The 26,259-nt window shown below is 38.1% G+C and overlaps 1 protein-coding gene and 1 long non-coding RNA gene across 3 annotated transcripts in view; one reads left to right on the forward strand and one right to left on the reverse strand.

Annotated features, from left to right (window-relative positions):
- adarb1b (adenosine deaminase RNA specific B1b) overlaps window positions 1–23,567 on the reverse strand; it is a 92,269-nt gene extending 68,702 nt beyond the window's left edge. Inside the window, exon 1 of one of the 2 annotated variants that reach the window (XM_007574461.2) lies at window positions 23,473–23,567. The gene's annotated coding sequence lies outside the window, so the exon portion shown is untranslated. The remainder of the gene's footprint in view (window positions 1–23,472) is intronic. The other variant, XM_007574463.2, reaches the window with a different exon arrangement.
- Window positions 18,852–19,958, forward strand: LOC107833265 (uncharacterized). The gene is made up of 2 exons (XR_001658978.1): window positions 18,852–19,063; window positions 19,737–19,958. It is a non-coding gene; the product is annotated as an uncharacterized LOC107833265 (long non-coding RNA).
- Window positions 23,568–26,259: the final 2,692 nt, after the last annotated feature.

Raw genomic sequence — 26,259 nt, forward strand, 5'->3', positions numbered from 1 at the left:
CAGATGACAGAGAGAGACCATGTGTGCCCAAGAGAGCTCTGGTGAGTCAAAGTGGAGAGAGATAAACCGAATCAAAACAACTCATACACATCTATGCTGGTAAGGCCTCTTTCTTTGTTATGTGTTTTAAAGGTTAACAAAACAAAATCCAGGCAGGCCACTGGGAAATTTCATTATCAGACTGATCGCATTTACAAAAATGCAGGTTTTATGATTAAACGCAGAAATACACTTGACCGTCGTCTATTCATGGTTCAGGATTCGTGGAGATTTCTGTGGAATGCAACTTCAAATTATTGATGGAGAATCTGCCTATTTGCAGTGTTTTTCGATAAAGTATACCTAAAATATTCAAAAGACAATGGAGCTTGTCCACTCTGGGAACTCGTATACCTTAGGAAATTATTTTTCCAAAATAGATGGATTAATACCTTTTTCTCTAATTATTCACGTTCATTGGAAAGGTTCCTCACAGATAAAGTTGGGCCAGGTTTCATTTGCCTGTTTGACAGAATGTACCTTCACTTCAAATGCATGTTGCCATTTTATCTCTTCCTACTTTTCTTTTACCCACATCCATGTGTTGCATATTTCTTTATTTCTCTAGTAATGTAAGTACTTAGTAACACATAATGACAAATATCACATATTTTGATAAAATTATTTTCTTACGCTTTATTATCATTGATTGTGATTCGGATTTTCAATTAAATCCGTTTACTCTTACAGTATCCAAAAACATATAATCAAACCAAAGAAGCCATTAGTGGTCTGCTGATGGTAGATGCCATTTATTGGCATCCTATAACTGTAAAATAAGCAGGCATTGTGGCATTAAATGTCCACAAGGTTGGTACGAATTGGTTCCTTAGGCAAAAATGCAAATTTTTTAAATGCCTAATAGAATCAAAACTGCAAAAGCAGTACCAGCTTTTTATTTATTTAGCTACAATGAGCATTGTCATTATCTCAAAATCTACATTCTATTATTTTACATAGTAGATTTGGCAGTGGAATCTGATTTCTGTAAACAAAAATCACTTAGAGAATTGTCCACTCTGGGAACAATGGCGTTCTGTGTAGTCCTACAACACCTCAAAGAAAATGCACCTATCCAAAAATAAAGGGCTATTATTTAATTCCTACTGCTATATTTTTAGTTTCACTGAATCTGTAAACATATGATGACTAAATTATCTTTCTCAACATTTTCCAATGTAAATACACAAGCTGGGAGTGTAGTTTCGCATTCAATAAAACTAAAATATATAAGAAGTCTGACGTTCATGTTTTTATTTTAAGTTCCTAAAAAAAGAATGCCAATAAGATCTGTTTTCTTTTCAGATTTTTTTTGTTTTGGCAAAATGTGTGAAGTAAGTTTGCACTACTTTTCCGCCAATAATCTAAATTTATTTAGTGTGGGAGGTTGCAGAGAAGCACTGTGGGTGGGAGCTAATGTGTGCATATGGGAACATGCGTAAGGACTGAAAATATTTTTGTGAGAAAGGAGCCAACGACAATTGGTTTGTGAGCTTAAAAAACTGCTTTACCATGTTTGGGGCTGTTTTTCACTGATGTTTTGGGTTTTACAGGTGTATTTTTGGCACCATTCTGAAATCTCCTTCATAAATCTATAGCTGGATGTGTCTCATACCTAGAGGAATTGTATGTGAAAAACAGAGTTTTCAAGAAGACGTTTGATCTGCTTAACGTTGTCTCTGGAAGTACTTTTTTTTTCACTCAAGCCTCTTAAATTGGAAATAAAGGACATCTTTTACAGATGACTTAATATCTCTTCTTTAAGCCTACAATAAACCAATCAGACAAAAAATTACAGCTACTGGCAGATAAAGTAGCATGCTGCTTTCCTGTGATTAGGATAACCTTCATTTTTAACTTCAAAAATGTGTTTTTTGAAGTTAAAAACACTTCAAGTGGTTGTAATGTGGACTTTTGCCCACCCACCTCACCAGTGCTACAGGTTTCCAATCAAAACCCACCACACACAAACTGAACTCCCTCAAAGTAACAACACAGTCTCAGTAAGACAAAAATGTTTCTCTACCCAACAGTTACAGTGATAGATCTGGACTGCAGAGCCAATTAGTGACTGATTTTATCAACCAAAACACATAATAATAGAGAGAAAAGACATTTGTTTCTGCAGAGCAAGCGACCAACATCCTCTCCTCACATCTTCTCCAGTAAATGCTTCATCCTCTCGGATTTTTTCTCAGTTTCTCCGAAAACCAAAACTGTAGGACATGGTGAACAGAGATTTCTTTTTACACATCATGAAACAACTGCTCACTTTTTGCATGTCCTCCCACTACCTCCTGCAAAAAAAAAACAAAAAACAAAAAAAAACTCACAACTGTGGAGCCAGGGTTATGGGCAGATGTTATCGCCACCTACAGGTGTGGGTTTTATTACGCAGCATTGCTGTTAGAAAGTGAGCACACATATTTGGTAACAGCTGTTACTCCTTAACATCAGACAGTGTTTATAAATGCTCTTTACATTACTCCTCAGATCAATGTTTATGAACATCACTGCACATTGAAGCTACACATGCTTTCAAGAATAATTTATAAACACCAGAAGAAAATATTAACATCTGAAGAAGTTGTAAGCAAAGTTCCAAATAGCGGTTAGAAATTCACCAAAAAACAGCAACAAACAACACAGCACCACTAAACTGATAGCTTTAAAACATGACATTCGTAACTGTTTTACTACTAATCCATCTTTCTAATTGCAAGAAATAGACCACAACGCCTGATAAAATGTATTCTTTGCTCCAGTCCATCAAAGAGTACATGCTAAAACATCACTAAGAGAAAAACACGAAGTGTGAGACATTCAGCTAGCCGGGAGAAGTCCAGACCAATCAATACGGTGCATTGTGAACCTGTCTTGGAGATGCAATCACAATCCAGACAAACCCACAAGGGTAAACTGATATGGTCAAAGGAATCGGACCATTCAGCACAACTCCGATGGCTGTAAAATCAACATCATAAAGTCACAGTCTCAAAAGCACAAATATTGCTTCTCTCCATTATCATCCCAACAGTTATCTGAAGTAGTGTGCCAGTGTTGCTAACAGGGTATGGTCATTTCCGGACATTACGACCTTACGCCACAACCCAAAACACTCAGTAACTCAGCAGCCAAACAAAAGACCAGTGGGAAAATCATGATCCCAAAAATAGGAAACTAGAGGGTATTGTAATTTTAAGACGTGTGATCACATTGTTTTGCCTAGTTGTTTTGTTTTCAATTTAATTTGTATTCAAGCCACATTAATTTGAATGACGGAACAATCAATTACTGAAACGTCTTCCATCATCTCTGTTTAAGTGCATCATCATGACTTACGACAGCCTAATCAGTTCCAACAGCCCCTCTTTGCACCATTGGACGTACAGTATGAGGCTGGCTGTGTGTGTGTTGGTGTGTTTTGCTGACTTATTTGTGGCGAAGAGAAGCAGCAGATGTGAGAGGTAATTTGGAGCCCCAAGAGAGACTCAGCAGTGCTTTACAAAGCATTATGGGTAAATATCCCGTCATTAAAACTAACTGGACTTCAATGACATTTTTCCTGTTTCCCACAAACACAAAGACATGAGTGATGTAACAATTTAACTGTGAATGTGTATTTATGGTGTAAGTAACTGATTCTGCATGAAAAGTGAGCACTATAGATTGAATGTAAATAGCTGAAAGTGTTGTGGTAAAATGCTCAAAGTCACATTTACATAACTACGTTCCAAACCAGGGAACAGATCACACTAAGGGTTCTTATGTCAGATTTCCATACTATACCAGTTTAAAATGTATCATTTTTAAATTGTTGTTCACTTGTAAATATAAGTTTGACGTAAGGGAGGAAGGATGCATGGACGTATGGACGGACGGACAGACGGACGGACGTATGGATGGATGGATGGATGGATGCAGAAAAACGCTTGGATCGACAGAGAAATATTGTTTTCCCAGGAAGTTTTCTTTTCCCTATTAATGCAGACCTGGAAAACACTTAAATCAACTTCCAGTTATCAAATGAAACCATTAAAGGTAGTAAATTAATAAGCTTCAAAGCCTTAAACACTATAAAAATTAGATCTACAACATCAAGGCCTTCGGGCCAAAAGCATTTTTATGATACACCATTAGTTCAATGCACACATTGCTTATAATCTGAAGGACATGCAGTTGTTGAATTGAGATGATGTAATGAGACAAAACAAGAACAAAAGGTGGACAGTGGCAAAAACTCAGAGACAGACAGACAGAATGCTGGCAGCGGCTTTTCTGACATGAACAGAGAATGGGGTCATGAGTAGCCAGAGCCATTTTTCTCTACCATTATTTTAGCTCCTGTTAGTGCTCACCGGGGGCTTTTGAGAGCACCCAAGTGGAGTTCAGATTTAGCAGAACCAGTAAGGGCTCACTTGATACCCACTAACTATTCTCAAATGTCTTTCCACCTATTCTTCTATCACCCAGAGAGACACTAAAAGTCTGCCGTTCAATCCGGCGAGCAGATAAAATCTGATCAGCGCTGCCCCCGAGGAGAAATTTCTAAAAGGTAGAGAAGAGAAAGCAGGATGAAGTTATTAAATGCTAGATCCCAACACCAGAACAAGTCCCGCCCACGGAAAAAAGAGTTTGCAAAGTTAGGAACAACTCAGCAGCTGAATGAAGATGTTGGAACAAATCATCAGCTCATAATGCCGTATGACTGTTTTAAAGTGCACTTAAACACAACTGCAAATTTCTGTCAAAATCCACATGCAACATTCAACAGGATGCCATTTGTCATTTCTTCAGATCTATTATTTATACAGCGGCTGAGTAGACACAAATGGACTGGCATACAACTGCATCACAACACAGTATGTGGTTTACAAGAGTGGAAAAAAGAGACAAACATGTTGGAAAAAAACAGCCAACAGATATAGAAAAAGAAAGAGTGATAAATGTGGCATTATTTAAATAAAATCTGACAGCTGTATGAATGTCATGTGGCAAGCAAATTAGTCATCGGTTTGTTCTTATTTTGTTTTTAATTAGAAATTTGTCAAAACAATAAAAAAAAGGTGAATCTGTTACGATTTAGTGGCGTGGAGCTCACTTAAAGCCCTGCAGTAAAGTCCTGCCAAACTCTTTCAACCAAGAATCCTTCTCCTTCACACAGAATACCTCTGGGACATCTGGAAACAAATTAACTTGCCTTGCCTTTTTTGGCTGGAACAAGCCAAGTAGCCCGCAACAGCCCAGCTTCTGCCAACATAAAAATTGATGATGGCTCACCATTACTACATTGATGTTCTTCAAACATAATAGATTATTAAAAAAAAAAACACTAATATTCAAATAAGTTAGAATAACTGAATATTTTAAACACTTAGTATTGTCTTTGTGCTAAAATCTGATCAGCAATCATGGATGCAAAAGTGCTTCACGCAAGAGTCTACAACTCCATTCCACCTGTGCCAGTGTCCCACAACGACTGGATGTGTCCCTCCTCCAACACACCTGAATCAAATGAATGATTAATGACCAGGCTCTCACAAAGCTTGCTGACATGCCAAGGAGGTAATTCAGCCTTTTGAATCAGGTGTGTTGGAACAAAGATGCATCCAAAATCCCCAGGACAGTAGTACTTGAAGACTGGAGTTGCAGACTGCTGTTCGACTGAATTAAACTCAATGTCATGTTCAAGAACTCAGTTTAATATGTCATGGAGCCTTATCTTTCTGGAAGTATCCATCAGAAGATTGGTGCACTGTGGCAGTAAAGGGATGGACATGGTTTCCGAAAATAAGAAAATACCCCCCAAATAATTACTGACTTCTCTTCTATCTCGGTCATGGACTCGTTTGCTTCTACGTCTTTGTCTTCAACCAAATGAAAAGATCCAAAAACGACACTGGTCCTGTCATTCAGAGAGATACTCAGGTGAATTTTCAGTCATTGGGTGTACCAGAAATGGTCAAATAGTGCTCTATTTGCCTCCCCATTCTGTGTCTAGAAGTAAGATGTAGAGGCAGCTGAAGAAACTGAACTGGAACGAGACTACTGAACTGCAATGAGACTAAGTCCAAATGGTGTCAGCCCCAGGGCCTTGAAGTTCTGTGTGGACCAGCACCTCTTCAGCCTCCAGTAGGTACCAAAAAAAGCTTACCCATTAGCCATGAGTAAGTCGAGACCTGTTGCACTGACATCCCGCATCATGACAGCCAACAGAATTCAGCCTGATTTGCTCTGTCAGAAACTCTAGAAGACACAGGTGGAGGCCTCAACAATCATCTGGGTCAATGACTACCTGACAAACAGACCACAGTTTGTGAGACTGAAGGAGTATTTGTCTAACCAGGTGGTCAGATGTTGAAGAGAACCACAGACTGGACTCTCTACATTCCTTTTCACTCTGCACAACTTAGCCCTGTCATCCAGAGAAGTACTCAGATGAATTTTCAGTCATCGGTGGTACAAGAGGTTAAGGAGTTGGGTACAGGAAGATGTTGGACCGTTTTGTGTCATGGTGTGGGAACAATCATCTTATCTTGAATGCGAACAAAAGGGATGATTGTAGATTTCAAAAGACATGGTGTTAGGTCAAACCTTATTTTCACCATGGCAGAAGAAGTGGAGGTGCTGGTGAAGTACAAATCCCACAGTGTTCACCTGGACAGCAGGATAAAGTAGACTCTTAAGAAAGTTGTATAATATAATTTACAATTTCTGATCTCAACATCTGAATTTTTCAGCTGAAATCAAGACTTGTTGGACCAGGCATCATTTATCCAATCTATTATTGTCCTCTTTTGGTGAGCCTGTATGAACTGTAGCTTTTCTTTTGGATTTTAAGATTGTATAACCATTAGGGGTCGTCTTCCCCTATGGGTTAGGGGAAGACGACCCCCTAATGGTCGTCTTCAGTTTATTTAAGACTGTGTTTAAGGATGACGACCCTAACCATTAGGGTTGCTGCAGCCCATCTGCCTCAAGAATCGACATGTTGTACATTCAGAGCTGATATTCTGCTTTTCTTGGTTGTAGCGAATGGTTATTTTAGATACTGTTTCAAGCCTGTTTCTGCTTTGACATCACCAAGACATTTCTGTCCACATAATTGCTACTTACTGGATATTTTCTATTCTCCCAACCATTCTCTGTAAACCTCAAATATGCTTTTGTGTGAAAACCCTCAGTTATGTCTGAAAGCAACTGAATGTGTGCACCTAATAAAGTGGTTTATGAGTATATAGCACAACAAGTACCAGAAGATTTTACGCCCATATTGCTTAACTCCACTAAAAATGAGTGTAATTGCAGCCAAAGTTAAAAGAAAAACTTTGAAAGACCTTCAAAAAACTTGGACAAATACTGATCAGGGCCACTTAAAAAGATTACGTGAAAGTCTGGCTGCCTGGAAGCAAAGTACAAACAAACTTATTGGATAAGCGTGCCTTCTATTCATGGAATCTTAAAGTATTTACCCTTGAAATCAACCTTGACTTTCTGTAATATTTCACATAATGGGCAGCTGACGTATAGTCACCTGGTGACCTTCTCTGCACTATGAACATTAATCCTAAAATAATGACTTTTGCTATTAAAAAACCAACATATTGGCAGCTGTCCTATTCAAGAGGTTTGGCTATGACTAAAGTGCCAGCCGACCAGCTGGGACATTTTGGCTGTGTGTGTGTGTGTGTGTTAGAAAGAAAGAGTGTGTGTCCGCATGTGTGCAGCAGTATGTCGATTTGGCAGTGTCGTTCCCCTTATTTCAGTCCTTACATAACGCAGATCATTCTAGAAAAATGTGACAGCAAAACTCATGCCGTGACGCAGTTGTGTTGCCACAGGGGGGAAGACGACATCACAACAGATTGGAAATGTTACTCACTCAATGGAGCCAATAAAACTCACACAAGCGCACACACTTGGACCATAACTCTCCCCAAACAGGGTGCTGAGACGACACATGAGCATTTCGAAATGGCTGCACCTGCTGCTGAGAAAATATCTGTTACTGTGTTTATTTAAAACGTAGAATTTGATCTTTTCACTCATGCAGGATTACTGTTCTCTATGAGGATTTGAGATTAAAGACAGTTTTAGGCTAAAGTCAAGGTCTGTAGTATTGGACCTCTCCTAATAAAATTATATTGACTCTGCTAACCCCTACTCCACTCTCTGGTGGTTCGGCTAAGCTGATTTTATTTATGAAAGCTCAATCTCAATGCGACGTGACCAGCTGCACCAGAGGGAACCGCACTTTTTAAGCGAGACACCCAATCCCAAAAACGGTAAAGCTGTCTGTTTCTATTTTTACATGGAAAGAAAAGGCTTACGAGAAACTGTATTTTGAGGAATCTCTACAAACTGCAGTGCACCTCGTGCACACAGTGTTAGGGTCCACATCTTGCCCTCAAATAGCTAAAACCTGCAAATACTCAAGACTTCCTCTCAAACTAGTTCAAACACCAAATACATACATAATATAATATCAGTAAAAACACAATAAAAGTCGTAGTAGCGCTAGATTGGCTGTTTTGTAAACACCAGCCAATAGCATTGCGTCTAGATATCTCAGCTTTCCATGCTGCATTTTTTTATAGTTAACATTCTCTACACACAAAAAAAAAAAACTGAATAAGAAACTTTTACACAAATTTAGAGTTATGTTTCCAAATAAAATTTTGAAGTGAAGAAGGCATGAATGCTGAACAACGAATACGCAACAGTATACTGTATGCAGCACCATGTCCAAGGACAAGGAAGGTATTAAGTAAAAATAAAGGTTAAAAACAACTGCAAAATATTCCATCTCAGGTTTGACCAGTAGCAGTATTTTAAGTGGAACCTGCACACCATTTTCTGATTTGGTTGGTGGGTAACTTGCGTGCCAAAAATACTGACAACATTTTGGTGAAAAACATGTTCAGACTGATCCAATGTCCATTAAAAAAAGATAAAGTAGCTGTGTGTGGTAATAAATCCTTTCAAAAGGCCATGATATTGTGATGCATCTAAAAAAAATCTGCCAGATTTTTTCCTTGCCAACTGTAGGAGGTTATTTCTTTCATTTGGCAAGCAAGCAGATAAACAGAGAAGCTGCTGCTTTTCTATCCTACTCACATGAACCGTGGGAGGGAGGCAAAAACCGAGAACGGCTTTTTTATGCATAAATCTATCCATTTTAATCTTGAAAGTCACACAAACTAATGAAAATGATAATATTTAGCTCAATCACAATGAGTGCAAATATTTATTTCATCTCGCATGTCATGGCTTATTTATTTTAGATTTTAATCTTCATTCTGGGTAAAAGATAAAGCAGAAAGGCCCCCGGTGGAACATCCCAGACCAGACGAGGTTTACCACAGCTCTGTCAACACGGCAGCGGCAGCAGCATCTGCGTAATCTATCTCGGCCCTCGCGTCAATTTGCCTGCGACTCCATTCTGCTCGACTGACTCTGTTCACAGAGTGAGAGGTTTGCCTTGTCGCGGTCGGGGGGGTTGCTGAGCTTGTAGAAAACCTGGAGTGCACATAAACAGCTCATGCATGCACTAAGTCTGATATACACGCTATTAATATTTAAAACCCTGCAGCTCAGTCCCTTATCGCTCCGTTTTCGTCTTGCTTCTGGTTCCCTTACTTCAGCTCCATACGATCCGTCTGGTTGGTAAAAAGCGCCACCTCAGTGAGGCCGTGATTCATTTTAGTATTAACTGCAACTCTCAGAATCTCAGCTGAAAATGCTTAATAGGGCATCATTCTGATAAAGTGTTAGAAGTCATTTGCAGTAATCTATCCAGGGCATTTGGAAGTTGTTCATTTTTTACCGTTTAGCCAATATCCCCAAATACGGTTATGGTTTAGAAGAGTTTGCAAACAAGTTGGTCAGTCAGGATAAATACCGTCTGGAAGCAAAACTGAGACACCAGCTGGGAATCCTTGATGTCACCTTGTGACACATGGTGACATTCAGCGGTGAAAGCACTTCTTCCTATTTTAGAATCAAAAGTGTTCAAAGTATTTAAAAAAATAATCTTCAAAAACTGCAGACTGGTAGTTGGGCAGATAGATGGATGGATTAGGACAATAGGAATGGAAATAAAGTCAGGAAATACTCATTGAGGATGAACGTCCGTGCAGCTTTTATAGAATTTCCTTCAGGCCACACAGTTCCTGTTCCCATCTAAAACAAACCTCTGCATTAAACATAAATGACTACAGGTCCAAACTTTTAACTGGTAATGCACATTTTAAACTTCTCTCAGTTTAAAGTGGTTGGAGCTGCAGTGGTCTGGCAGTCTGATTATGTAAGCTCTTTACATCAAGCCAGTGACCCGTTTCACCTCAACTACTTCTGGACTTATCAGGACAAGCAAACGTCCCATAATCTGTGTGAAATTATCATCTTAAATGCCTCAAACTACATAAAAAGAATGAAGTACCATAAAGGCTGCAGCACTGCTTTAAAAAAGGCATAAGCATGTTAGAAATCATTAACATAGAGGAATATGAGGCAATAGTGTGAAGTACAAACCTAAACAAACTGACAAATAGTTGTCTAATGTAGTTTACAGAGACAGTAACTCTTGACTGAAGCAATTTAATTTGAAAAAAAAATAAAAACCCTAAACAGAGATAAGATTCAACAAGATGTAAAATTAGCTGTGAAAAGTTTAGATGCTAAAAAGGAATGGAGTTCCACAAAGCACTATCCTTAATCCCTCTCTTTTCATGTATTGCTGGGAAAACAATGACTGACAGAACTAAACCAGGGTGGCAACATAGATATATAGATATATAATTCACCTGCAACATAGATATATAGATATAACTCAGCTGCAACTCCAACATCCTTAAACACAGTTTATTATTCTACAATATTTATTCTTACTGAAGATTATTGTTAACTTTGATACTATGAGCTAGCCTAGTTTTCATCCATCATTCTTTACAACCTTCTGTTGTACTTTTGCAACTTTATTTTTCCACAAAGGCTCTTATCTGCCATCCCTCTCTTAATTAAGGCTATTTTGTGTCCAAGCTTGATTTGCTTGGTTCACCAGTGAGTCTTGACGAATCAGGTATTTGGATGGATTAAGTTAAAATAAATACACACTCCTTAACAAATGCATATTCATTTTTCTTTATCACACATGCACTAATACACGCTTACTTGTGGCTAAGTCTGTAATTATAGCATGCCCATTAATCAGTGACAGCTGTAATTATACTAATTCCAGTGTGTAATCTGATCAAGGTGAGTAGGATCAAATTATAACATTTCCCTGTTGCAACACTCGCTGGGAAATTTAAGCAATCATGGCAGGGCCGAGGTTGCAAAGAAAATTGGTTTAGACCACAACAATCTGATTTGTCTCGGTATGGTAGCTGATTAGTGGGCTAAGCAATGAAATGTGTGTAAACTGCTTTCTCTGTACCCTGTAGGCTAATTTTGAAACAAAATACTTACTTACTAAAGCTGCTAATTTCCAGAAAGATGTTTTTTTTTCTTTCTGAGATAATAAAATGATAAATTTCTGGGTATTTCTTCATTGCTGACTTGATTTTTAAGTGATTAAATAATTAAATATTCAATGCTTCAAGTTATAACACATTTACATAAGAGTACTGGTGCATAGGCAGCCATTTGCTATGGGACATTCACTGATAGAGAACAAAAGATAGGAATTTTAAGTTTTGAGCTGGCTTCAAAAGTTAAGTTGAAGTAAAACCAACTGAACTTGAGCTCTAACATTCACATTTCATTCATGCGAGACAGGATGAAAAGGCCTAAAAAGACAAAAAGAAAATGTTTGAGTTTTGTTTTTGTCATTTTGGTCATAAGCCATAAGGGGGGGGATCAAATCTTTGGTACAAATAATTGTACCAAAGATTTCACATCAGTGTTAATTACATTATTATTTATGAATTTAACATGACCAAAAAGGTCCAGGCTAAAGTACCTATTGCTTGTTTCACTTATCCTCTTTAAAATATCTGTTTTGAACAGATTCTAAAGTCCAAAAACTACACATATGGAGAAAGCAGGAGAAAAACAGTACAACTGCCGGTTAATATTAAACTAAATAATAATAATAATAATAATAATAATAATAATAATAATAATAAAAACTTAATTTACACCAAATTCTTGTGGCACTTTACAGTTTTTAAAATCTTCCATGTATTAATTTCAGCATCAAAAAGTAGACCAAAGATGCACTCTTGTTACTGAAACAAATACTTTTTAAAATTCCTTCTGGTGTTTGCTTTTCTAAAGACGCATCTTCCTCTAAGTGTGTCGTTCTTTCTGGTATGGAGCTTCTTAACACAGTCTGGAAACAAATCAATTCTACACTAATGTTTTTCAGCAACAAAAAAGAAAGCACCAAGTTCTGAAAACATGGGTCCATTTATTACATCAATAAATGGGCTGTTAGTCGTTGCATGGAGATCTGTCTTATTAAGTATTCTTATTGGCCTGCTTTGTATTACACAAATTGAATTAGTGATCCTGACAAGAAAGTCAAGGATCCAAACGAAAAATGAGGAACCAGATAATTGACCATCTGCACAAACATTTCTCAATCCTCCGGGGTCTAGTATTTAATCCTATCTAAATTTTTCCTTGCTATTTTCTAAACATGCACGTCTGTGTGCACTGCTGAGAGTAATACCAGGAACAATGAGATTGATTGATGGTTCTTTGTTACCACTGAGTGTTTCCAGAAGTATGAGCGACCGCGTCTGTAATTGTTGCATTAAGTCTGTCAGATCAAAATGGGCTGATCTGAGGTATGGTCTGAACCTGTTGTCATAATAAAGGCCTGATGGTGATTTGTAGTCACATGGGAAATGTAACAAATTAATGACTTATCGTGAAAACGTAGAAGACAGAGAGTCGACTACAAAATGTAGTTAATTTAAGTGATATATTGTACATGTTACTTTGCAAATTTGTTGTACACAGGAAAAAAGACATGGAGAGTTGAATGACTAAATATCCCATCACTTGTCTGGCTTGTAATCTTAGATGCAGGATATCTTCTAATTTTCCAACATTTCAACCAATTTTGTTTGATTAGGAGTTGCATTTTTATATTTGTTGCATCACGGAGTAAAAAGCTCTGAGATGCAATAACAGAGCTAAATATTGACTTGGTTTGAAATTAAAAAAACTGTGTCTTGTAACACAAACACAATAAGCACCAGCTTTGCCGCTTCATTTTGTTCATTGGGATAACATCAGAAAAGTCCCTCTGGACTTTCTTTCCCAGAACATTTTTAACTACCCAGGCCATTCCTTTTCCAATGTTTCAACTGTGGGTCTGTCTGCTGACGCTGCTGATGCTGAGCAGATCCTTTTACTGCAATCTGCAGACACAGATCTCAGTAAACCACAACAATGCAGCTTTGAATATAATTAAAAATAGTCAAATATGAACAAAGAACTATTGCTTAAAAGCCCAGGAGTAACACATCAAACTGTGTGCAAGTGGGTAACTTTGAGCTACATGAAAACCCAAATTTTCAACAATATACCTATAACAAATTGTTCTGTCACAGCAATTATACTTTATAAAACAGAGTTACTCCCAAACTAGCAACTAACTTCAAATGAATTTAGCAACATTAGCAGCATCTTGTGCATGGCTGTTAATGACACACAATAAAAAGGGACTGTTATCACTTTAATTTTTAAGACAGACAGCAGATAAACGTAGTAAAATATTGTAACATTACTCGTTTAAATCTTGAAAAGAAAGTGCTTTTACAGCAGAAATGAATGTTTTATTTAATTTGTTTAGTTAATATTTACACTAAGATGGCCTGATTTTATTAAAGTACAGTGGATCTTTGTTTATTTGCAGATTTTTCTGAGAAACATAACACCTTATTTATAGAAAATATGCCTATTCATGAAACTTTCCGTAGCACACATCTAAAAAATATTCAAATTCAAAAGAAAATACATCTTGGGAAGCTGAAATGACCAGGCATAATAATACTCTGGTTTCTGCTCTGGTCCTGAAGTGGAACCTATGGAAAGAAACAACTAGCACAGAAAAATGCTTTAGTTCCTGGAATACTTCCCTGTAGTGGAAAACACAACTGAACAGAAAGGTTTCATAGATATGTCAACAAAAAAAAATGGGAACAATTTGTGTCACTGGGACATATAACTGGCCACAAAGTTTCTAAATATTAAATAAAATATTGGTTCTTAATTCATCAGTTAAACAGCTCAAACAAAGAACTGGACTGAAACTGAGTGACAAAGCAGCCAAAATCCAAAGAAAGAAACTTCTTCAAGTTTTCTGAAACTTGAAGAAAAAAGTTTCTTCAAGGTTTCTGAAACTTGAAGAAAAAAGTTTCTTCAAGGTTTCTGAAACTTGAAGAAAAAAGTTTCTTCAAGGTTTCTGAAACTTGAAGAACCACCGAGCAGAAGAACTCAGATGCAAAATGAGGAAATGAGCAATGACTCAAGACTGTTCCACAGAAATGTTATTGCATCAAATAAAGCCATGTAGGTTGGAACTTGTACAGGCAGTCAACTCTAAATATTACCCACGTAAAAGAAATACTGGCAACAACATGAGACCACGCAGACATGTAGTAACAGTCACACTCTAGCAGATACTGATTAATCAAAACACCACATCTGTATTATCACACCCACACCGACTTTATACACAGCGTGTCAGAACTGAACATTATTACTGAGCTCAATATTTATCCCAGAAGTACACAGAGCTGATGTTTGAGTAAAGAACCCCTTCCATTGTGAAAACAAGAAGCTCAATCACTGTACAAAGTCCTAACTGCAGTACATACAGTGGAAAACACATGTCACCGAAACACAAAGCAGACCAGCTCTGCAGGGTCGGGAGTGCACTATCAGCAGCAGCAGCTGCCGTTTCAGACCTGCCTCAATGATCACGTTGTTTTTGCATCTGGTCACCGCTCCCACTCGCGGCTTTCCAAAACAAACAGGGGCTTTGATACGGGACCCCTCCATCTCCCGTCTGGTCGCAGCCGAGGACGGCGTGCAAGCACATGCCCGTCCGCAAGAATGACAGCTTGCTGAAGATGAAAATACACGGAGAAAGTGAGAAACAGATCGACGCGGTGTGGGTGCAAAGTGTGAAAGAATGCAAGTGCTCTCCATGTGGATTCCACTCATAGAAATATATGTTAATCACTGTGTCATATTTTGAATCGCTGCGTTCATTAAGATCACAGGGAGCATATGCCGTTAGAGCATCTGATGAGAGGAGAGCCAAAACAGAGAGCTGCAATTATTCATGAATAAGTAAAAGGGGATTCATTTTAACACAGACCATGATGCACTCAAAGAGAATGTCCTAATGTCCTCAAGCAAAATCTTTGGGCTGAATTCAAAAAGATCTTTCCTCTTCCTCAAATAAATCAGCTGGCACCTACCGTATAAAATGCTCTGGTCAGGATAATTAGCACAAAGTCCTGAGAAACTTCTCATTGTGAAAATACATGTAGGTTAAAAGGACCCCAATAACTTGTCGCCATTCCTGATGTTCAAAGTTCTCTACAGAATCATTGCCATATTGTGCCGCTGGTGTTTTGTGCTGCAAATCATTTCAATTAGGAGATTGTGTAACTTCTTTTCTTCTACAATCAGCTCTAGGAGCTCCTTGTAAGATCTTTTATGTAAAGCAGAATGTGTTTCAATACTTTCACTTTTTAGATTGTAAATATAATTTTTTATGAGACCCTTCACATTGCATTCAACAAATGCAATGCAAGCTTGAGCCAAAAGTGAAGCTTCAGAGTCAGGTCACCCAGTTGAAACCACATTTCTAACCAATGCCCTGCCAAGTAGCTTCCTGTTAAAACTTCCTCCTCTTCACCACTGGTATCCAAACATTGTAAAGTTGAAAATACCACAAAATCCGACATCTTTTTCAAATAAAGCTTAAAGAAATGTTAGCAAAATTATTTTTTGGTTTTCTGTTTAACAAAGTAAACAGGTCATAGTTTAATTATATGAACCAATTAGTTAGATTTTTTTGTAGAAAAGATGTTATGAGTTTCTGTGGCATAAAAAGGGTTTGCTTTGCTGCAGGGTGAGTCAGACTCATCACCTTGTTGGTGTACAGTAAATGCAAAATGACGCTAAATCTGGTCTGGTAGGATTCCTGCTTTTCTTACTGTACTGTAAGCAAATCTATTACTAGAATGGTCAGTTTTTAATAGAGATATTAATCAACTTTAAAAGACTTCAGAAAGGATATTTATCTATTTGAGCTCTAACTGATCAAATAAGTACCTCTATTTGGCCAAACTAGATCAGACAGACACTAAGTGAGAGATTTTAAATTGACCTAAGTCAATGTGCTTGTCGGATAATAACCATGAATAGCAACCATAAAAAATGCTGAAGTCCAAAGTACATTCAAATTCATTTACACACTAATTCTGAAAATTTGATATAGAAACCTATTTAAAGTAGTTGTGGTTCTGATCCCTATTTGGTCCAATGAACTCTCATGAAGCAGAACTCAAAAAATCCCTCAACAAAAAAAATTAACCTACTTCGCAATTTCCTGCTGGCTAATATCATTTATTGGAGTCATATACTTAACCAGGTTTCCTTAGTAGTATCTTTAAATCATCTGTTCTCAAAGCAGGTCTGAAGCATACCCCAGGTGGGTGTAAACTGACTCATAGGGGGGATAAAGCGTCCCATGGCAAACGGCTGCTTTTTGCTATAAAACACACTGTGTTTGTTCTGCATTTCCTTTTACACAGCCTTAGAATTACATTTTCGATCCATCCATGTAGTTCTTTAACCAGTTCTGGCATAAACATTTTTTTTCACTGAATTCCTACCCCATTAAATCCAACAATCATCCTCTGTGTCACGTTTCAAGAAAAGATCACGATAAAAGCGGTTTCATCTTCAAAAGCAACCTTTAAAATAAAACAGGATTTTTATAGCTGCTTCAATCAAATAGGTTTCCTGAAGAAAAAAGATAGCAGCTTTTTCAAGTCAAATAGTTTAAGGGAGCAAATCCTTAAAAATGCTCAGTTAAGTGAGCCAATTACTAAACTAAGTACTTTCATAGTGAGAGTCGCTGGAGCAAAAGGTCAATTTAAAATCTCTCACTTAGTGTCTGTCTGATCTAGTTTGGCCAAATAGAGGTACTTATTTGATCATTTAGAACTCAAATAGATAAATATCCTTTCTGAAGTCTTTTAAAGTTGATTAATATCTCTATTAAAAACTGACCATTCTAGTAATAGATTTGCTTACAGTACAGTAAAAAAAGCAGGAATCCTACCACACCAGATTTAGCGTCATTTTGCATTTACTGTACACCAACAAGGTGATGAGTCTGACTCACCCTGCAGCAAAGCAAACCCTTCCAAAAAAATGCAGCGTCAAGGTCTTTCTATGACGTCTGCTCAACAACACGCCATCCTGAAATATGGTTCCCAGCTGCTGCACCAAAGGTCAGTCTTCTAGCAGGTCCCATTTTTACTGCTGCACTTCTCAGATGTACAGAAAATCTCCAAGGACATGACAGTGATGAAATATGGCCAGCCTAGTTACTTTTGGCAAGGCGATTAAATCTTCTCATGCAGCGTTCTTGCAGCACCAAGAAGAAAAACACGTATATATATTAGTAAGGGTCGTATGGCTGCACAAGTCCCATACTTAAACACCTGCAAAAAAAATGTTGACACCTAAAGGTGCCATGTAGTTGTTATCACAGTCCCTAAAAGTCCAGATGAAGATTGCCAGTGCAAATTCTTTTGCATTTCTCCTAAATAAGTTCTCTTCTCCAAAATATTTCTAAAACCTACACTTTCTGGGTTTGCAAAAGTTTTAGACCTTTAGGCTTTTTCAATGTTTACATGTTAGGCAAAACTTTAAGGTTTGTCCTCACCAAAGAAAGTGGGTAGAACCATGGATACTAGAAGGGATAGTCAGCCAAATAGGAAGTCATTCAAGGTTTAAACATCTGCAACCAAATTCAAGAGACTTGAAAGAAAGAACAAAGAAGACATTGTTCCCTCTAGCTTCCAAATCTGAACTTCACCCAACAGTCGTGACCTTTGTAAAAATGCTGAGAGACAAGTCACTTAGGCCCGAATCCCATTTCCCAGAGGTACCCTTGCACCCACGCCCAATGCCTACATCTCCTGGCACTGAACTCAAGAAGCAGTTAGGGTATTTAACAGTGACAAAGAATACTCCTAAAAGAAGCCACTGCTTCATTAGATATCACTCACTCTTGTTACAAATGTTTCCCAGGCTAAAACAAGAAATTGGACCAATCCCTCATAAATCTTGGGTATTTTTTTTAGAGTTTTTGTTTCTTTTCGGACATCTAATATGTTGCAATGAGTTGTCTAAAGAATCAGATCCATGGGAGATTATGCAAATAAGGAAAAATGAAAATTGTACCTTAATCAAGCATATCAAACTAAACATTACACAGGATGTTAGGGTTGGACAGACATTGTAGAAAATGTGTAATGGTTTTAGAAAAGATCAAAAAACATTGAACTCACAAACATGTTTTCATACATCAATGTGCAGAAAGGTAGGTCAGTTGGGATTTAGTATATTGCCCAGGGGGACGGCAGAATGATAGGAGGATGCTGGGATCAAACCACAACCTGTGATTGTGAGAAAGCTTCTCTTCTCACCGAGTTATTGCCTCATGTTGTTTCACAAAGTGATTATTTTAATTAAATAAAAAGCTTTATTCAGCTGTAAACCATTCTCTTAACCTATTTTATTGTATGTAACAGAATTGAATGTACCTTTAAATTCTCCGCTCACTGGTAGTGCATCGAGGTGCGTATATTGAAAGCCACAAAGCAGAGATACCCAGCCCAAAGAATGAGGAGATCTCAGAGGTATCGCCATAGAAACGGTTAGGATGAATGACAATAATCTTAGAGAGTCAACAGCAGAAACTGCTAGAACCATAGGAAGTCAAGACAAAGTTCACTTAATTCTGTTCTTAAAGGAAGTCATGCTTTTATGAAAAAGAGAGTAGAAGATATTAAATAGTGTGCATTAAGTGGTAGTCTGCCCTGCTAAAAGCTATTCTAGGACTCTTAGTTTTTCATTGCCTGATTTGATTTTTGGTGCTCTGTGTATTTATGACAGCAAACTGTGAAATATGTCCAGCGTTTCTTTTTCTATCCTGTGATTCGGTCACTCTGCACACCCCCGGCTGACTGAATTGTCCATAAAAATACACCGCCGCGGCGTTAGCGCCTGTCAAACGCTCATCTTTCTAACCTCGCAGCGGCTCGTTGTATTTTAGCAGGATGAGTTGTGGCCATCCTGCCAACAGTGCACTAAATATTCATTAGGATAATGGAGGAGAGGTGCAGGCTGGAGGGCATGAGTACTCCTCAACAGCAGCAGCAGGAACTTTGCTGCCATAAAAACCCACACAGAACAGGGCGCTGGCATTGTTTAAAAATAACAGCAGCTGGGATTTGAGTGTCTGCATGCACGCAAATGTGTTCTTTTTTTTTCTTCCTCCTTTTAATTAGCACTGGAGAGCGAGCAAATGTGTATGCATGCTACCAGTTTGTGTTAAAAGAGGAGTTATAGTTGTGGTCTAAGCGAAGCTGGGTTTTTTTCAGGCAGAGCAGATGACAATGTCTTTTTTTCCACCTTTCCTCAGGGAGAAATAACAGCGCCCCCGGGTGCGAGTCGCACTCATCGGGGTCTTCTCAAGGCGGTCCTGCTCTACCTGACAGTTCACTGCCCACACTACCCAGCAGGACTGTTTAGGAGTCACACCAGGAGGACAATAAATGTCTCCTTGTGTCAATAAGACCAGCTGTTCCATCTGAGTCACTGCTGGCTCTCAATGCAAACAGGGACTACTTTATTAAACCAAAGAAAAATTTAGCTTTATTGTCCTCAAGTGTCAACACAATGATAAGCCTGGAGGCCAAGAGCTCACTGTGTAGTCTCTAGCATGAATCAAATCCCAAACAAGGCACCAGTAATGTTCCAAAATACAACTTGGCTGCAGCTTTTATGACATCAAACCCTCCTCATCTGGTAGCTTTGTACGGGCACGGACAAATATTTTAACAGAAACGCTTTAAATCTTTTTGACGCTTCAGTTTTCCTGGTGAAAATTCATCACTACTGTGCAACGAGAGTTGATGTGCATAATTTGTTTTTGCAAAGATCTTCAGTGGCTAAAAATAGAAGAACGTAATCAGCATAGTAAAATGTTTTCTATAAAACGGGGTAGATGAAATGATAAATGGACTGAACTTATAAAGCGCTTTCCCAGTGACACGGACCACTCAAAGCATTCTGCACTAGAGCCACATTTACACTTTGGCATGGGTTAAGTGCACTACCCAGGGACACATCAACATGTGACAGGACAAAGCTGGAACCAAACCTAAAATCATCCAATTGTAAGACAACTTCTCTACAAAAACCAGGAAGACAGAACACATCACCGCAGTTCTACCCGGTCGCTCAGAGAAAAGACTTTAAAATACATTTGTTAGTTTATATGTCACTGAATGGCTCGGCCCTCCAGACCATCCAGGTCTTCTGGTTCTAGCTTACTTTGCATCCCTAAAACCAGAAACAAACATGGAGAAGTTTTTATGCTCCTCTATTCAGGAACAAACTTCCGGAAAACTGCAAAACTGCTGAAACACTGACTTCATTTAAAGTAAGTCATTTCCTTTAAGAAATAACTGAAAATCTTTAATTTTAGGTTGTTTTCCAACTTCCCATAACTTTAATGTATTTTTCCACTGCAATGTAATGTTTTGGGGGATTTTGGCAAAAAGACATTTCAGTCTTTTGCTAAACAAATAAACTTGACTTGCCTAAATATGAGCAAGAAGCATCTTCTTCAAAAGTGAGCTGAAGATGTTTAAACAACGGCCTTTTGAAAATATGGGCAACAATGAAAATGAAGCAACATCTGTCCAAGATAAACATTAAGAACAGACTGCAACTCAGCAGAAAGAACAAGGATGGACAGTTTGGTGCAATTTTTTTTTTTTTTTCTCAGATGAATCCGCCTTCAGATTGTTTGTGACATCTGGAAAATCATTTGTCCAACAAAGAAAAGCTACCATCAGGTCTTAGTTGTGTTGACAGTGAAGCATCCTGATACAACCCATGTGTGGGGTGGTTTCTAGTTCAAGGAAGGAGGTTTAGTCACAGTTCTGCCCAACAAACACCGCCACGGATAAAGGACTGGGATCAAAGCAGTCAAAAAGCAGATTAATCCAAAACCCATGCACAGTTTGGTGATGATCTGCTTATTTTAATCCATGATGGAGCACAAAGTCCCAAGACGAGCATGTAAAGTGATTCAAAGATCCGACAATAAAATTCTGGACCCAGGCTGAGATGAGTTCTAAACAGCAGGAGGGGGAACCAGAAGCCAAGTTATTGTGATTAAAACCAAGCAGAAGATATAAATCTATCCAAAATTCAGAGGTTTTCTTACCCTGCTAGAGTTAGTTTTTCTTCTGGATTGTTGGAGAATAACAGCAAACAGCATCCTCAGATTTACTCCCTCAGACTTTTAAAACTTCTCAACAACATTTTTTTTTTGTGTTGTGTTTTTGCTTTTTCCATGACCCAAGCAGTTTGAGTTTGATTTGGCAACCGCACCGCAAAGTGACATGTGGTCAGTTTTTTATGCTGTGCACACATTTATTTCCATCCCTCCTCCACTTTAAACACTCCGACACAAACTAGCAAATGTTTTGACACATTGGCACATGGAAGAGTTGGGGGGAAAATAGACAAACGGGGATGGAGGGAAACGGCAGCATCCCTTGATAGTTGAGCCGCCCCTAAAAATAGCCACACCGGTGGGAGACGCTGTGAGACGAGTTGTTCCACTCAGAAACACAATGCATGGAAAAAATGGAGCGAAAAATGCATCCATTAAGTCCACTGCAAGACTAAACACAGAGAGGAGATGAGATGTTGGTTTTAAAAGTGTTCATTCACCCCCTTTGGACTTTTTCACAATTTTTTTTCACAATAAAACCACAAACTTTAAAGTATAGACTCTGACCAATCCTGTTCAAAGCTCAGTGAGGTTCTTCTCCAGTTTGTGGAATCACTGGCGGATTAGTTTATGTCAGTGGTTGATTATTTCATTATTTATTTTTCTTCTTTTTATTGTTCTTGTTTTGTCTGTTTATGGATCATAATTATGTCTAAATAAAGAGGATTGATTGATTGATTGATTGATTGATTGATTGATTGATTGATATATTTAATTAAGATTTTATGTAGTGTAGATACAGTGTAGTGCATCTTTACGAAATAGCATTAAGCAATTGACTGCAAAATAACTTAAAACAGGCCTGACAATTTCCGTTTTAATATTCTTTTTAAGGGTAATTCTGTTTACAGGTACAACATAATCCATTTTGTTTGCCGTTTCAAATAAAATGTTTTTATTTCCGTTTTATTTATTGTTTTTGGTTGTTTTATTTTGGATATTAAAAATGTCTTCCAGTTCCAATGCTAACCGTTTTTTGTTTTCTTTTACAAGATTTAAGTTTATTGGTCTTTGACCAATTTATTGGATGAATGAACTTGCATTTTTAGTCCATAATCAATATGTTACTTGAAAATGATCTCAAAACGACACATTATTGTCATTTATCTCAACAGTTACAGTGATAATTCATCAACCACCAGATTTTGTTATTGTGACAAGCCTAGACACTTGGTTTCAAATCAGGGTTAGGTTCAAGAGAAACATCTAAGCTTTGAATGTTTGAAAAAGCTCCAATCAGTCCATCATCCTAAAATGGAAAGAGGATGACACAAACCTATAACTTCCCATTTCCTGCAGGATAAAAAACATATTTATGTGCTGAAATGGCCAAGTCAAAGTCCAGTCCTAAAACCAATTGAGAATCTGTGATTTGAATGACTTGAGTGTTGACAGACACTCTCCACCCAACCTGACTGAATTTGTGTTATTTTGCTATGAATGACAGACAAAAACATCTCTATATTGATGTATAAGTTGATACAGGCTAACCACCAAAGGAGGCTCCACAACACAAGTGTCAAACTCAAGGCCTGAAGGCCAAAAACAGCCCGCTAGAAAGACACAGATGTTTTGTTGCAATGTGCAAAAATAAGAAAATGTTCAAAGTGTATGAATACTTTTGCAAAGCAGCGTATATAAATTACAGCTTCTTGGAAATGAAGTCCCTTAACAGATAAAAAAAGACAAGGTTAAATGCTTTAAGGGACAAATTTGCCTTCCATTCTGTCCGTATGAACTGAACTGGAGTCAGCGTTGTGGTTGGTACATGCAGCCAGGAATCTATCCATCCAGACATTTCATGTCATGATGTCTTGGAGTAAATGTTTGAAATATGACAGGTTTGAACTCACCGTTCCAGTGAGTAGTCAGCGGTGAAACTGCCAACTTTATCTTCTGAGTTCTGTCCTATTTACACCACACACCGCACCTAAAGAGAAGAGAGAAGACAATATTTAAAATATGTTCAGTTCTTTTAGTAATACAAAACAACCACATAAGGAACAAAGCAGAATAAAACCTTATTTTTGACATTTTGTTCTGGGAATCCATGAAAAAAAAAAAAAAAATCAACCTGGAACAGAACAAATCAGGAACACAATTCTCTTCAGGCAGCCAGTAAGACGCCACAGATCACCGCAGTGTTGTGCGAAGGAACCCCGCTGACCCTGCCGCAAGTAGCATGACCGACCAGCAGCAACATCACAACGCGACGGCGCTAAGAAAGACTGACAGCAGGAAGCCAAGATATCTGAGGGGTGTGGGAAAGGGAAGCAGATGCTGCCCTATTGTCCGCTCACATCAGTAATGTGACTCCATTGTCACGGGAAAAGCAACACAGGAGCGTCTTGGCAACAAGGATGAGGAGGTGACACTGGCAAGGTTTAGCAAGGTCTTGGATGAGTGGCAGGTTTCGAAACAAATTACGATCAAGAAACACATCCCTCACTGCCAACGTAACCAGTCCTGCAGTGACAAACAGTGAAAAGAGCAGAACACTGAGGTCCAGCCAACAGACTCGCATTTCTGGTACTGAGAAGCAAATTCCATGTGAGGCAAAACTAATTACTGCACCAAAAAAACTTCAGTTGGTTGGTTTACGAGTACAGCTTTTAAGTAGAGTCCATGTTTCCACAGGACAGAGGTCAAAAAGTGGTTCAGTCAGTTTTCATGTTCGTTTGGGATCGTTGTACAGCTGGATCTCCCATCTGTGTCCGGTTTTCAAACATCTACCTCAATATTTAAATTCCAAGAGCCACTTTTGCTCCCGGTGCTACAAAATAAAATGTGTCTAGACCCGCAAAATAAGACAGATTTTATTAGTATGTACCAGAGACGTTCACCAGTCATTTGATCTCAACTCTTTGATCTCAAGTCCAAGTCAAGACTCAAATATTTGAGTGACGTATCTATACTGGAATGCTTGGTGAACTTTCTAACTGAGCATTTATGTATATTATTTATTGCAATAAGTTTTTAATGATAATTTTGATTTATTATTGTCTCTATAAACTCCAATTAATGATGGCAAAAAAGTCATCAAAACTGTCTGAATTCTTATTTTTTACAATTTTCTCCATTGCTTGTTCAATCAGGGTGTTAATGCATTTGAAATGTTGTCACTTTTTTATTTGACAAAAAAGAACATTTATGATTGTTGTGCCATGCAGTCACAGGGTTACGGTTAAGTAAAAAAGCAGTCATAAATAATTCTTACTGTCACTTTTATTATTGGAATAGTACAGCTAAATATTGTGATAAAACTTCAGGTTCATAACGCCAAATTTTTCCAACTGGAATAACAATTTCAACTTCTGACTGTAAGGTAAGGTAATTTTATTTATGTAGCACATTTTCAGCAACAAGGCAATTCAAAATGCTTCACATGAATTAAAAGGAAAACAAAATAAGAAACCAAAGGGAAGAGCAAAAGAAGAAAAAGAATCTAATAATGTTGATCCAAAGTAAATAAGCTAGATACTCCTGTTCAGGGTTGTTATAAGTACAAGTATCCACCCTCTGGTCTAAACACTGTAATGTTCTAACATGTGACATTCATCTAACGATGAGTATCTAAAACACCTGCCTGGTTCCTCCAGCAGGAGAATTCAACTGAGCACCATGAAAATCCAGATCTGTCTCAACATCCCGTCCGAAAAGAAAGTAACTTCCCTTCTTAATGTACTGCCTTCTACTCAACCTTCTAGGGTTACCATGAAGTGAATGGCTAGGAAACCATTCAGATATGTTCTACTCAAGAAACATGGCAAAAATTCAGACTCTGAAACGCTTTTCTATATCAATCCGATCAGACATTAATGGCATTCTGCACATCCTGCAGAAACCCTCAGAAGTCCTATCCCTCAATCCTCACTGCCCACAGGATCCGTTGCCAACAACCCATCTGCAGAAACCACGGGACACGGTATGCCTCGCTGGTTCAGGGTTATGACAGAAATATATACAATTTTAGCCATGAGATTTTAATGCTGCTGCTGATTGTTGAATCGGAGATAATGGAACCGGATAATATAAAAAAAAAAAAAAGAGTTCATTAAACAAACTCTTAAAGACAGTGTGTCCATTAAAAAGAAAACATCTTGTGGACTCAGGACATATGGTATCATCATGGACAGATGGGCGACTTGGTGGGATGGAGAAAGAAAGAAAAAACTCCCTCTACTCCTTCCTTCAACATCTTAGGTGAATATTCGCTTCATTTGTATTCTATCCATCCACCAAGGTGCCTTACATGTCTCTGAGCTGCCAAGAGGACTTCTTGAACTGGAGCAACCTTTCTTCAGAATGCTTAAAAACAAAGTAACACCTTTTTAGTACTTATGCCTACACCTGGCTTGGTTGCACACACTATACCCACAAAAACAACCTAAAATGACAAATATTCCAAGTTCGAATATGCAAAATAAAGCACAAGAAAACAGGCAATGTCATAACCAGAACCCTCTGTGTACAGCATTTCCTTTTTGTTTTGTTTGTAGGGTCTTCTCGAAGATAAAGGGAGTGTAAAGCGATGGGGAGGAGGAATGTGAATGTACATGTACTTATTAATTGTGGATTCTGGTACTGGTACCGTTTTGAATTTTAGACCCACTTCAAAAAGCAAAAGCAACTTAAAACAG

Source organism: Poecilia formosa, unplaced genomic scaffold (assembly GCF_000485575.1).
Source record: "Poecilia formosa unplaced genomic scaffold, Poecilia_formosa-5.1.2 Scaffold353, whole genome shotgun sequence".
Taxonomy (NCBI): domain Eukaryota; kingdom Metazoa; phylum Chordata; class Actinopteri; order Cyprinodontiformes; family Poeciliidae; genus Poecilia; species Poecilia formosa.